At 37.4% G+C, this 12516-nt stretch overlaps 1 long non-coding RNA gene across 1 annotated transcript in view; it reads left to right on the top strand.

Annotated features, from left to right (window-relative positions):
* The window catches only part of LOC120519024, a 126567-nt gene extending 121722 nt beyond the window's left edge, over positions 1–4845 (top strand). The window contains exon 3 of the long non-coding RNA XR_005631364.1: positions 4642–4845. This is a non-coding gene — a long non-coding RNA (uncharacterized LOC120519024). The remainder of the gene's footprint in view (positions 1–4641) is intronic.
* Positions 4846–12516: the final 7671 nt, after the last annotated feature.

Raw genomic sequence — 12516 nt, 5'->3', positions numbered from 1 at the left:
ATTAAGGATATCTCTGTACTTTGCTTCATCCAGCTATCCTCAACCCTGTTTACTCTTCTAATCCCTGCCACTGAAAAAACAATCCACCAGCAGAATGCTGCCACCACCATGCTTCACCAATAAAATTGCATTTCATATTTAATGTGCAGTGTCTGATTTCCTTCAGATATGATGCTTAGGATTGCGTCTATGCACACTCTCTTCCGGATTCCACATCAGCCAGTTTCTTCACTTCCAGCATTAAAATTAAAATGCACTAGCTATGGCTTTTTTAACCTGATTGCTTCAAGAAGTGTCCAATTGTACGGTAAACAATATAAGTCACATTATTCAAACATTGTGCCAAACATGAGGAGCTAAAAAGGAGAAGGACTTCAAACTCTATGTTTCAAGCTACATCCACAATTACAAAGGTAAGATTCAAAAATATGAAAAACTTGTGTCTCCTATGAACTTACATCGGACAAACATGTGATTACTTTAGGTTTCTTTAAAAAATAAAAAAGCAGAATTTCTATAATTAGTCCTTGAACTTTATTCAGGGACCGGTGAATACGTATGTAAGTTTAATACATTAGAACATTAGAACATTAGAACAATCTAGACGAGAACAGGCCATTCAGCCCAACAAAGCTCGCCAGTCCTATCCACTTGTTTCCTCCAAGAAAACATCAAGTCGAGTTTTAAAAGTCCCTAACGTCTTACTGTCTACCACACTACTTGGTAGCTTATTCCAAGTGTCTATCATTCTTTGTGTAAAGAAAAACGTCCTAATGTTTAATACCTAATAACATGAGTCTGCTGGGCATGTTACCTGATAAAAAAGTGAATGTCTTTCTCTGAGCCAGCAAAACTGTGAATGCCAAACCACTGCTTCATTGTAATGGACTCAGTTTGTTTCCTTAGCTGGAGGATCTCCTCTCTGAGAGACGTGTTGTCATCAAGTGTTATGTTGTACCACTCAGAGCCGAAGCACAGTCATGGTCCTCAAGGATTTTATCCTCCTCCTCGTCACCTGGTGTGTCATCCTCTGTCGATTGCTTTATCCTCTCCCAAACTCCTGGTCTTGAAAGTGGAATGGAGAAATTGTTGTACTTAAACAACACAAGAACGGCTCCCTTCTTCAATAGTTACTGCCCTGTCTCAGACCCAGGCTCGCCAAAATCCTCTTTTTTAAAATGTCAGCTACAAACTCGGGTATGGGGACTAACTGTAACGCTCTCTCTCCGGATAGTGATGATCCATTCAGATCGGGTTTCCGCATTGGAGAGAAATGCATGAAAACTACGTATACTATGTTGTATTTACTGGAAGCTTCACATAAAAGTGTAAAACAATGTTCAGCTGTGGAGCTATCTGTATGCTGAAAATTAATCTTCTTCTTCTCAGACATTCTTGTCACTAAACAAAAGTTACAACTGCAATAAGAACAATGGAAGTGACTGAGTTGTTGAGATTTCCCCGGATGTACGTCAGCTAAACCATGTGCATATAGTCTATTGAGGCCAAACATTTCAATCTCTGTGTCATCAGAACAGAGAATTTTGCTTCTCACAATCTGAGAGTCCTGTAGGTGTCTTTTGGAAAACTCCAATAAGTCTTTAATGTGTTGTCTGACTACTCTGTTATAAAGCTGGTCGTTTTGCTGGAAGTTTCTCCCCTCTCCACATAGGTTCTCTGGAGCTCAGCCAGAGTGACCACTGGGTCCTTGACCATCTCTCTTACCAATGCCCCTTCTCTCCTCATTGCTCACTGTGGCTGTATAGCCAGCTCTAGGAAGAGTCATGGTTGTTCAGAATTTTTTCAGTTTAAGAATTATGGAGGCCACCATGCTCTTGGGAACTTTCAACGTACAGAAATTTTTTGTACCCTTCCCCAGATCTGGGCCTTGACAAATATTTGACGGTTAGCTCTGCAGGTGATTTGTTTGACCTCATGGCTTGGTTTTTTGCTCTGATACACATGGTCAGCTATGGGACTTTCTGTATACAGGTGTGTGTGTGTCTTTCCTAAGCATGTAAAAAATCATTTGAATCTACCAAAGGTGGGCTCCAAATAAGGTGAAGAAACATCTCAATGATGATCAATAGAATGGGATGCACATGGGCCTCATTTCAAGTGTCATAGCAAAGGGTCTGAATACTCTTATCAATGTGATAGTTCAGTTTTTTTATTTTTTTAATAAATTTGCTAATCTTCCTAAAATCCTGTTTTTGTTTTGTCATTCTGGGGTATTGAATGTCGTTTGATGAGTGGAAAAAATGTAAATGATTTAGCTCAAGGCTGCAAAATAATACACTTGTAAAAAATAGAATACCTTTTCGAGGCACTAAACAGTAAAATTATGAAAGATAAAGTAAAAAAAAAGCTGCTACGAGAAGTCAAAATGGAACAAATTGCTTAAAAATAACAAAAAAAAATTGAATGGTCAGTTGATTCATCTAAATGAATGCTAAATTGATTTGAATGCATTAACAAATTAGTGAGCTGGCAATCCTGAGGACTGGTGGATTAAAATGTCAGTCGGTTGATTACAAGCAACAAATATCAGAATGAATTCGATCGATTAATGCATGAGAATGTTGATTGACTGCTTACTTGGCTAACAAGAATGAATGAACGGGTGGAATGGATGGTCAATTTCACAGAATGAGTGAATGAGGTGTAACCACATCCCAGTAAATAAGGCAAAGGTAGATTTGAATGAATAGAAATGAGCAAATATTTATTTCATTTCAACATATTTTTTATAGTTCATTTGGTTTAAAATGTAAAGAGCACTGTTGTTCTTAGCCCTAAGTAAATTCATGATCTATTTGATCCTTGATTAATACTTTTGACAAGTCAAATACTGTTTATACATATATTCACATTACCACTTAATCTGGTTCACGGTTATAGGGTGCCAGAGCCAATCCTGACATCACTTGACATTAGGCCCCAGTCCTACACAGGGCCCATTCATGCACACTCCCACACAACTGCAAGCTGCTGATCAACTTGGGGTTCTGTGAGGTGGGGTTTGTGGTTATCCACAAGAAGGACCACATAGAAATGAGGCAAAGGGGCAAACTCCACATGAACCAACACCGGGCATGGGCACTGAATTTATGAATCAGTAGTACTAGTCACTGCACCATTGTGCTTTCTGAATAAAATATTCATATATTAAATTAGATAGATAGATAGATAGATAGATAGATAGATAGATAGATAGATAGATAGAACAAACGTTTATTTGTTCCCAGGAGGAAATTTGGCTGTTTACATAAGCTCTTTAAATAAATAAATGCATAAATAGATAAATAAATATTTAACAAATCAATTACTGAATGAATTAATTAATGTGTCCATTAAATTCATGAACCTGTTAAGTGCTAAGGATAGCTGAATGAAAGAATATCATACTGATTTTGAAGAACAATTGAACATATTGTTTAAAAAGGCCAGTTATTGATTTACTGGTTGGTAAGTTATTTGTTCAGCTGATCAATAGACGGATGGGCGGGTTGATTTTATTCAAATAACAAGGAAACAGATGTATCAATATATGAACAAACAAGCAAATAGGCACCTGACAGACTGGCCTGCTTAAAAGCAGCAGTAATCGGACTGCGAAGGAGGACTGAGCAGAGCAAAGACTGTAGGTGGTGTAATAAGGTGTGGGGAAGCCCTTTTATTTTTATGTCTTCTCTCTGCCTTTTTCCATTTTTTTATCTTTTCCTTATCTGGGTTTTTTTCCCTTAAGCAAATGTGTATTTCTTTTGTCATGTCTTTCTTTCAGGCAGCTTCATCTTGCTTTCTCACTTCATCAGCAAAACATTATTGCTGGTCTCTGTCCCACCATGGAGTCACAAATGATTTCCTTCCATCTATCATCTGTTATTCTGCACTTGTTAAGAATGACCAACTTACTTCTTACTCGGGTGACCCACAGTTTATAGTAAAATTATTGAGATTTTAATCCTTCTGGGAAAAATAAAGTACAAATTCTGGAACAGATCCGTCTTAGAAGATCAGACCTTTCAGTTTGTTACATATCCCTTCTCTTTATTGTTGCCACAAAAATAGGATTGTACACTTATAAAGACAGTCTGAGTGCCAGAGCACTTTCTCCATGATGGCATTATCTGTTTCATATTTTTTATGCTTGCTGTCTGAAAATGCAAAACAAATCCTCCTTTGTGTTTGTTGGCCTGTGATAACCTCGCCTCAAAACTATTGTCAGGTGCATAAAGCTGAATTATCTTTTTTCCTGAAAAAATGAGTGATTACAATACCACAATTGATAATTGCACATGACACTTTAGATGTTCACTGTAGAGCACTGTAATCTAAGGAGCAGCAAAAGTGACAAAATACTTAATGGGTATAAGGCTAAATTCACCATTTCATTAATCATTTTTAATATATGTTCTAAATATAACAGTACTACTACTCATAGCTATCTACGATTAAATTAATTGGTCTAAAATTATAAACTGTGCAAATGAAGACTTTTTTTACACACCTCGTATATATATATTGCCATGCATGCGCATTGGAGGACCTCCTCACAGGCATAGTTGAGGTGTATAATCAAATGCTTAGACAACAAGGGGCACTGCTGCTAACGTTGGCATCTTCTTTTTTTCCCTACAGTGCCAAGAAGCTGCCCAGGGATGCCATCTGACCCCACCCTTTCCAGTCCAACTACCATAAAACCCCAGTCATCCTAGAAGAAGGCATCATTACTGGGTAGAGAAATGAAGCTCTTTTTGAAGCCACTACAATCTGCTACTTGTTTTCTGAATTTCCTCATATGTAACACATGGCAAACAGCTTTATTTCATTTATTTTGTTTTCTTCATTGTCCACGGACAATAAAAAGGACGGCCTGGTTGGTGCCCCAAAATTTTGTCACTGCTTTTATTCCATATATATATATACTAGCAAAATACCCGCGCTTCGCAGCGGAGAAATAGTGTGTTAAAGAAGTAATGAAAAAGAAAAGGAAACATTTTGAAAATAACGTAACATGATTGTCAATGTAATTGTTTTGTCACTGTTGTGAGTGATGAGTGTTGCTGTCATATATATATATATATATACATACATACTGTATATACACATACATCCACATATATATACATATATACATATATATACATATCTACATATTCACACATACATATACATACACACACATATATACACACAAATACATATATATATACATACATACACATATATAAACATATATATACATATACATACATATATATATATATATACACTATCTTTGGGGTGCGAGCAACTGTTGCTGGGGGTGCCAGAATCCATCAAGGAAGAAAAATGAAAAACATTATTTGTACAAAATCTTAATTTATTTATCCATTCCTAAATAATTAAATGGACAGGCTATTTCGTATCAGTGCAATACGCTGTTTGTTAAAACGGATGACTCCCGCTCTTACGTGCAAGTCTGCGTGGAAATTATGAACTATCGTATCTGTTCAAGTTCTATTTAAATTTTAAATAGAAGGAATTTTTATTTAGTCGACAGAAAAATCTTTGGTAGGAATGTAAGTTAAATGTAGGCATCATTGCATAAATTTTCTTCACCATAGAAATGTAAAGAGTAAATTCGCCCTCCATTCCAACCAAAGATATTTGTGTCGACTAAATAGAACTTGAAAAGATATATTTTTTTGAATGTGATCGCGCATTTCAGATCGAGTTGACGCGCACCGACGTATCGAGCCCGCGTGCTATTGTGCTTTCGCCTGCGTGCCTCAATAAGTCATCCTCCCCTCGCTCTTACTTTTTTACCGTTCATCTAATGATTACACTGAGTATGGCTTTACCAAAACAATCATTGATGGCGAATAAAGTATCCATTATTCATAAAGCTTCAATTGGTGATCTGTCTTTCTGCGTTAACCTCATATTTTTTCATACGTCTCAAACCAAGGGGGTGCAAGGCTAAAATGAATCGGGAAGCACTGATATATATGTATGTGTGTGTGTATATATATGTATGTATATATATATATATTGAAATAGTTTTACTGTGAAATAATGCAAAGAGTACGCAACACGTGTTTCGCCCTAATTTTGGGGTCATCAAGCGTACATACTTAGTGCACTCCCTCTCGGAAATCGAACCTCGGCGCTAGAGGCGAAGCCTCTTCCATTGCGCCATGGCGTGTGGTTTGTCTATTTGAGAGTATGTAGATCGGGGTATATATATATATATATATATATATATATATATATATATATATATATATATATATATATATATATATATATATATATATATATATATATATATATATATATATATATATATATATATATATATATATATATATACCGCGCAGCGGAGAAGTAGTGTGTTAAAGAAGTTATGAAAAAGAAAAGGGAACATTTGAAAAATAACGTAACATGATTGTCAATATACAGTAATTGTTTTGTGAGTGTTAGGAGTGTTGCTGTCATCAAGGATTTGATTATCATTATTTCTTTCAATCAGGTTCGTATTTGTAGGATGTGTTGTGTTCAAGTCACATTCCGTGTTTGTCAATCGTTGTAAAGATGACAGGTTTCATTCATCGATTCGTTTCTTACTGCATCAATAAACAGCTCATCTTCCTCTTTATCTGAGACGTGACACACTGCATGCACGGGTTTTTTTTTACACTGCCTTCCTTTAGCGGGACATTGACTTTTTCCACCGTGTGCTTTGTTTCCGCAGTACCTACACTTATGAATATGCTTGTATGTGTCACACGCTTCATATTTCTTTGCTGCCTTCTCAATTGTGTAATTTGGTTTTTGTTCAGCACTCTTTGGAACTGTTGCTTTTTGTCTGTGCACTGTGTCATTTCATGTGAGTCGCTCGGTGTTCATGCATCGAAGGTTCCCAGCTGTGCTGGTGCCATCTCGTGAGATGTTCACGGCTGTATGTAATGTTAGCTAAGACCCGGCACTTAAAAGTTTCTCTCGCAGTTTCGCTGAGTTTGTGCCAACCACCACCCTGACCATCTCATCTTCGTCTGCATAAGCACAGTCCTTCACCCGTGAATATTTAGCGGCAGTGTTTCTATTGGATTGCCGCTGACGGACAGCCTTATATGGGCAGGCACTAAATTACTAAGTTACGCCTCCCATGGCCATCGAGCAGAAGTCTATTATAGTACATGGATGAAAAAATAGGTTCCAGTTATGACCGTTACGCGTAGAATTTCGAAATTAAACCTGCCCAACTTTTGTAAGTAAGCTGTAAGGAATGAGCCTGCCACATTTCAGCCTTCTTGCTACACGGGAAGTTGGAGAATTAGTGATGAGTCAGTGAGTGAGTGAGTGAGTGAGTAAGTGAGTGAGTAAGTGAGTGGGTCAGTGAGGGCTTTGCCTTTTATTAGTATAGATATATATATGTGTATGGGTTGGGCAAAAATAGGTTTATAGTTGTTTGTATGGAAAAAGACATGCAAACTGGGATAGCTACACTCAAGCACACTTTATTAATAATAATAATAATGATGATGATGATGATAAGAAGACAAATAATACAAATAAAGAGTGTAATAATAAATAATAATACAAGAATAAACTCTGTGTTTCGCATACTCACAACTGTAAACTTACTTTTGTACACACTTGTGTATATATATATATAATATATAATATTATAGCATCACACTGCTGCTGTCCCCACCAGTGCTGAGTGCCAATGGACTCTCCCTTTTTAACACTGCTGTTTTAGTTAGCTAGCTAGTCATCCTTAAAAGAACTGCTCAGTGTTGTTGTGCTGGCTGGAAGTCTTCTGTTTCTTTGGCAGGCTTGCTGTTTTTATGGGCTCCCCTGCAGCTGACTCAGAAGTTGCTCATTTATATAATGGAATGCCAGCTCATTCTCTTGGTGGCTCATCGCCAGGCTGTTGCAACATGTCTGTGCCATTTCATAGCTCTACCTTGAAAGTTTCTGATCCCAGTAGTCATTTTTATTTCCTTGAAGAGGAACATAAACACTTTGGGATATTGAATTCTGTGGTGTCATGCAGTGCAGCTGAGGTGTTGAACATTGCACTTTTGTTTGGTGATCTGACCATGTGGCCAGTCAAACCACCTTGTTTGGAGCTGCAGATGTAGCCATCTCTTTGTTGTCTTCCTTCACTGAACTGACACTGCAAACTATGTTCTGTGTCTGGATCTCAGCTTTGAGACGCTCCCTCCATGGCTGCTCCATAATGTCTATATGATCCGCCTCCTCTTTCTTACCTGCTATGAGAACAGCAGCTTCCCTATTTATACTGCAGGGTGTAGTCTACCAGTTGCATCATCTGGTGGCCTCACCCCCTTGAACTCCACAGATAGGAGACAGGACAGATAACACATAAAACTGCATATACAGTATTCTTATTGTAATACAAAATGGCAAAATAATTATTAAACAGCACAATATTGCATGAATATGACATAAATAGCACATCACAATCAACAGAGATAATAACAAAATACATTAAATAACATTCTTAGGAACAACAAACACGTTAAATAAATAGAAACGAAAACACACGAGTCAGGGAAAAATCCTAACAGAAACATGAAAAATGATAATAAAAAATATAATTGATTTAAATTTTGATTATATTGATTTATAATGAATTTACAAACGTTTCTTAAAACATGTTTCTTTCATGTTGTTATGGGTTATTAAGTGTAGGTTTATGGGCCAAAATGACAAATATGTTCATTTAAAATGAAGCCTACAACACACTAAAGTGTGCTGACAGTAAAAAGGTCTGAATGCTTTCTCAAATCACTGTAAATTCATATTATGTTCCTGACAGTGGGAGGGAAATCAAAGCACAGAGAGAAAATCCCACATAGACACAGTCAGAAAGCTCAAACTGCATATGGAATATCTTCATCTTCCTCTTCATCTTTTTCTATAGAATATACAAAGTTTAAAGATTCTGCAGTGCTAAGGCTGGAGTGCTTACCACTGCCTCATAGTAGCACCACTGTAAATTGTCACATAATTTAAGCAAGCCTTACCTTGTCAATTTATTTTCAATCCCTGATCCAGTAATCATGGAAATGGTTCTGTGCTTTTGTGCAGCGAAAGTTAGAATGTTACATTCTGAAATAACTGGTAAGGTGAAGAAAGAGAGATATTCTTTCAGTTTCTCCTACCATCAATGGCTCGAGTGTTAATATAGCATGGATATCCTGGAAATTGTATCAGTTCTTCTACAAGAGACATTGGATAAATATCAAAACAAAGTTTATGTAAGTTTCCTGAAGTCATTTGGTTACAGTCTGGCTTTGGCACCAACACTATACAGTAACTCTAGACCACTTAATCCTGAATTCTTTGATTACCCCAATTGGAGTACAAGCATTTTTCTGTAGTTATAGTGACATTATACAATAAGTGTTATGTTTTTCTGTTGCCATGGACAGAAGTAAAAGCAATGAAATTGCATGTTGCTCCCACTAATAGCTGCTCTCCTTTAATTATCGTGATTGCTTTCCAGCAAGATTCTCACTTGTATGCTGTTCTTTGTGACATGGCACATTTTTGGTGTTTGAGTGAGCTCCCCTAAATACTGTAAACATGAAAGATTAACTTGCATGTGTTCAGTTTCCTCCATTTGCATTATTGTTCAACTTACACCTATATAAGCATCCAGCATCCGTACAAATTTTAATTAAGCTTCAAAATTTTAAAAGCAATCATTTAGTGGGCTTACATGCTCACAATCTTGATTGTATTCTTATGTCTGTTCATTGTCTGCATCATTTTTTCACTGCTTCATTTTATTATTAGTTGTCCTATTTTGAATGGTGATTACTTTGCTTTTTCTGCTTCTCGGACAGTTACCATGTGGACCACTTTTACCTTAAGGGGTCGTCCAGAAGGTTCACAGAGCAGATAATTAGCATTACATGTTACCTTCTACCTGTCCTAACAGTACAGGGCGATGGCAGTTAAATGTAAGATTGAATCAAAAGATCATTTGTGATTGCAATAACCAGTAATAACATGCATCAAGCCAGTTTGGCAATGGTGATCTGCTTGTGCTTCACATAAGCCCATCCCTCAAGGAAGAAAGTCTAGACATGAGGGTGGGTGTGGAAAGACAGTTTGTGCACCCATTAGTCTGAAGTATGGGACTTTATGATTGATCTTGTTTCAGAGGCCATTCTGTATCATGACGCCCCATTGGTTCATGATTTGTGATAGGAATTATATTAGTTTCCCACTTTAACTTTTCCTCTCTCTCTTGCCTTCTTGCTATGAAGAGAAGACCACCTCCCTCTCTTGCCATTTCTCCATGATAAAGATTACTCCTCCTCACATGGCCTGTTTCGAGACTCCATTCAAAGGCCATGTGGTAGCAAAGACCAAGCCAGACAGAACATAAAACTGAGAGCCACCTATGGACACAATATTCACTGCTACTTAGGCTGTAATGACATTTTTGTCCCATTCATTTTTACTTTGCTTATTATTTTAGGCATATTATCTATAGCAGAAAATTAATTAAAAGTGTAATTATCTCATGTGTGTTCTATTGCTCAATCTTGTTGCCTGAGAGCATAGATATAATATACAGTGTAACCTATCAAGTATGGGATTTAAGACATTTTGTTAAGGTGTACACAATGAAGAGTATAAAGGGGAAAATAGGGTTGCAAAACAGGCGGTTTACCAGTAGATAAAACTGAACTGCAGTGAGTGCTGTAAATTACACCTTGTAATAAATTTAAGCAGATACAAAATACTAAAATACAGTGATCCCTCGCTAAATCACGCTTCGACTTTCGTGGCTTCACTCCATCGCGGATTTTAAATGTAAGCATATCTAAATATTTTTCGCTGGTTCGCGGATTTCTGTGGACAATGTGTCTTTTAATTTATGGTACATGCTTCCTCAGTTTGTTTGCCCAGTTGATTTCATACAAGGGATGCTATTGGCAGATGGCTGAGAAGCTACCCAATCAGAGCACGTATTACGTATTATATAAAACTGCTCAATGATATACGATATGCTTCCTGCGCGGTGCTTCGCACACTTCAAAGCTCTAACAGCCCGTATTGATTTTTGATTGTTTGCTTTTCTCTGCCTCTCTCACTCTCTCTGACATTCTCTGCTCCTGACGGAGGGGGCTGTTTGCGCAGAAGCTGTTTTGCTTAGAAGATACGGACACTCCTCTAAAAAATGCTGAAAAGACTACCTTTACATTGATCCCTTCATTGTGGAGGCTTTATCGCCAGTGCTTCGTTTACTTAAAAGCCCAACAGTCCTATTGATTTTTTGATTGTTTGCTTTTCTGTCGCGCGCTCTCTCTCTCTCTCTGACATTCTCTGCTCCTGACACGCATTTCTTTGAAGAGGAAGATATGTTTGCATTTTTTTAATTGTGAGAAAGAACTGTCATCTCTGTCTTGTCATGGAGCACAGTTTAAACTTTTGACTAAAGGGTATTATTTCATGTCTAGAGGGCTCTAATAATGTTAAAAACGTATTTAGAAGGTCGTAAACAGGTTTTCTATGCTCTAACTGCGAAAATATTATATTAAATAAAGAATCCTACTTGTGGAAATTCATTTATCTGTCTGAGCGGATTAACGCGATAAACGAGGTTTACTATATAACTGTGCAGAGAATATTTATAAACAGTGTGGGAGAGTTTATAAGGGCTTAAAATATATAAAAATAACCACACAAACATATGGTTTCTACTTCGTGGATTTTCACCTATCACGGGGGGTTCTGGAACGCAACCCCCGCGATCGAGGAGGGATTATTGTATATTATTTGTCCAGTTCTTAATAATATGGTAAGGACATTACAGTTAGTGCAGCAGTTAAATGATATTGCTGTTTTTCTCTAATACGTTCCTTTTATTGTAAGTATGATTGGAGTCAGTATAAAGCAATTAGTAACTCTAAATGCATTGAATTCTGGAGTTTTGTTGTCATAATTGGAGTTGTATTTTAATTCCCTGCAGTTGTTCCTTGCCCCGTAAAATGAAGCAAGTCATCATGTTTCGGATTTGTAAGGCCAAAGAACAAACCTGATTCATTTAATGGAGGGTGGCCCATGGGTGCAGTTGTAGCACTGCTGCCTCGCCGTAAGGAGAGCCAGGGTTCATGTCTTGGGCCCTGCCTGCATCGAGCTTACATGTTCTCCCTGTATCTGTGTGGGTCTCCCACCGTCCAAAGACATGCAGGTTAGGTGAATTGTCAACGCTAAATTGCCCCTTGTGTGTGTGTGTGTTTCCTTGGTGATGGACTGGTGCCCTGTCCAGAGTTTGTCCCTACATTGTGCCCCATTCTAATTGGGTTTGGTTCCAGCCCCTGCAGCCCTAGGCTGGATTAAGTAGATTAGAAAATGACATGTTTGTAATTAGGTTTTAAAAATAGAAATATTCTGCCCAATCAACATTTTGTTTTGTTTGTGATTTGGGTGCCACAACTTTCTGTTTAGTGTGGTTGCTAGGTAACGTCAACCAGAGGT

The sequence above is a fragment of the Polypterus senegalus genome, chromosome 18, assembly GCF_016835505.1.
Source record: "Polypterus senegalus isolate Bchr_013 chromosome 18, ASM1683550v1, whole genome shotgun sequence".
NCBI lineage: Eukaryota > Metazoa > Chordata > Cladistia > Polypteriformes > Polypteridae > Polypterus > Polypterus senegalus.
The sequence above is the reverse complement of the archived record's forward strand: the minus strand, read 5'-3'. Positions and strand labels throughout refer to the sequence as shown.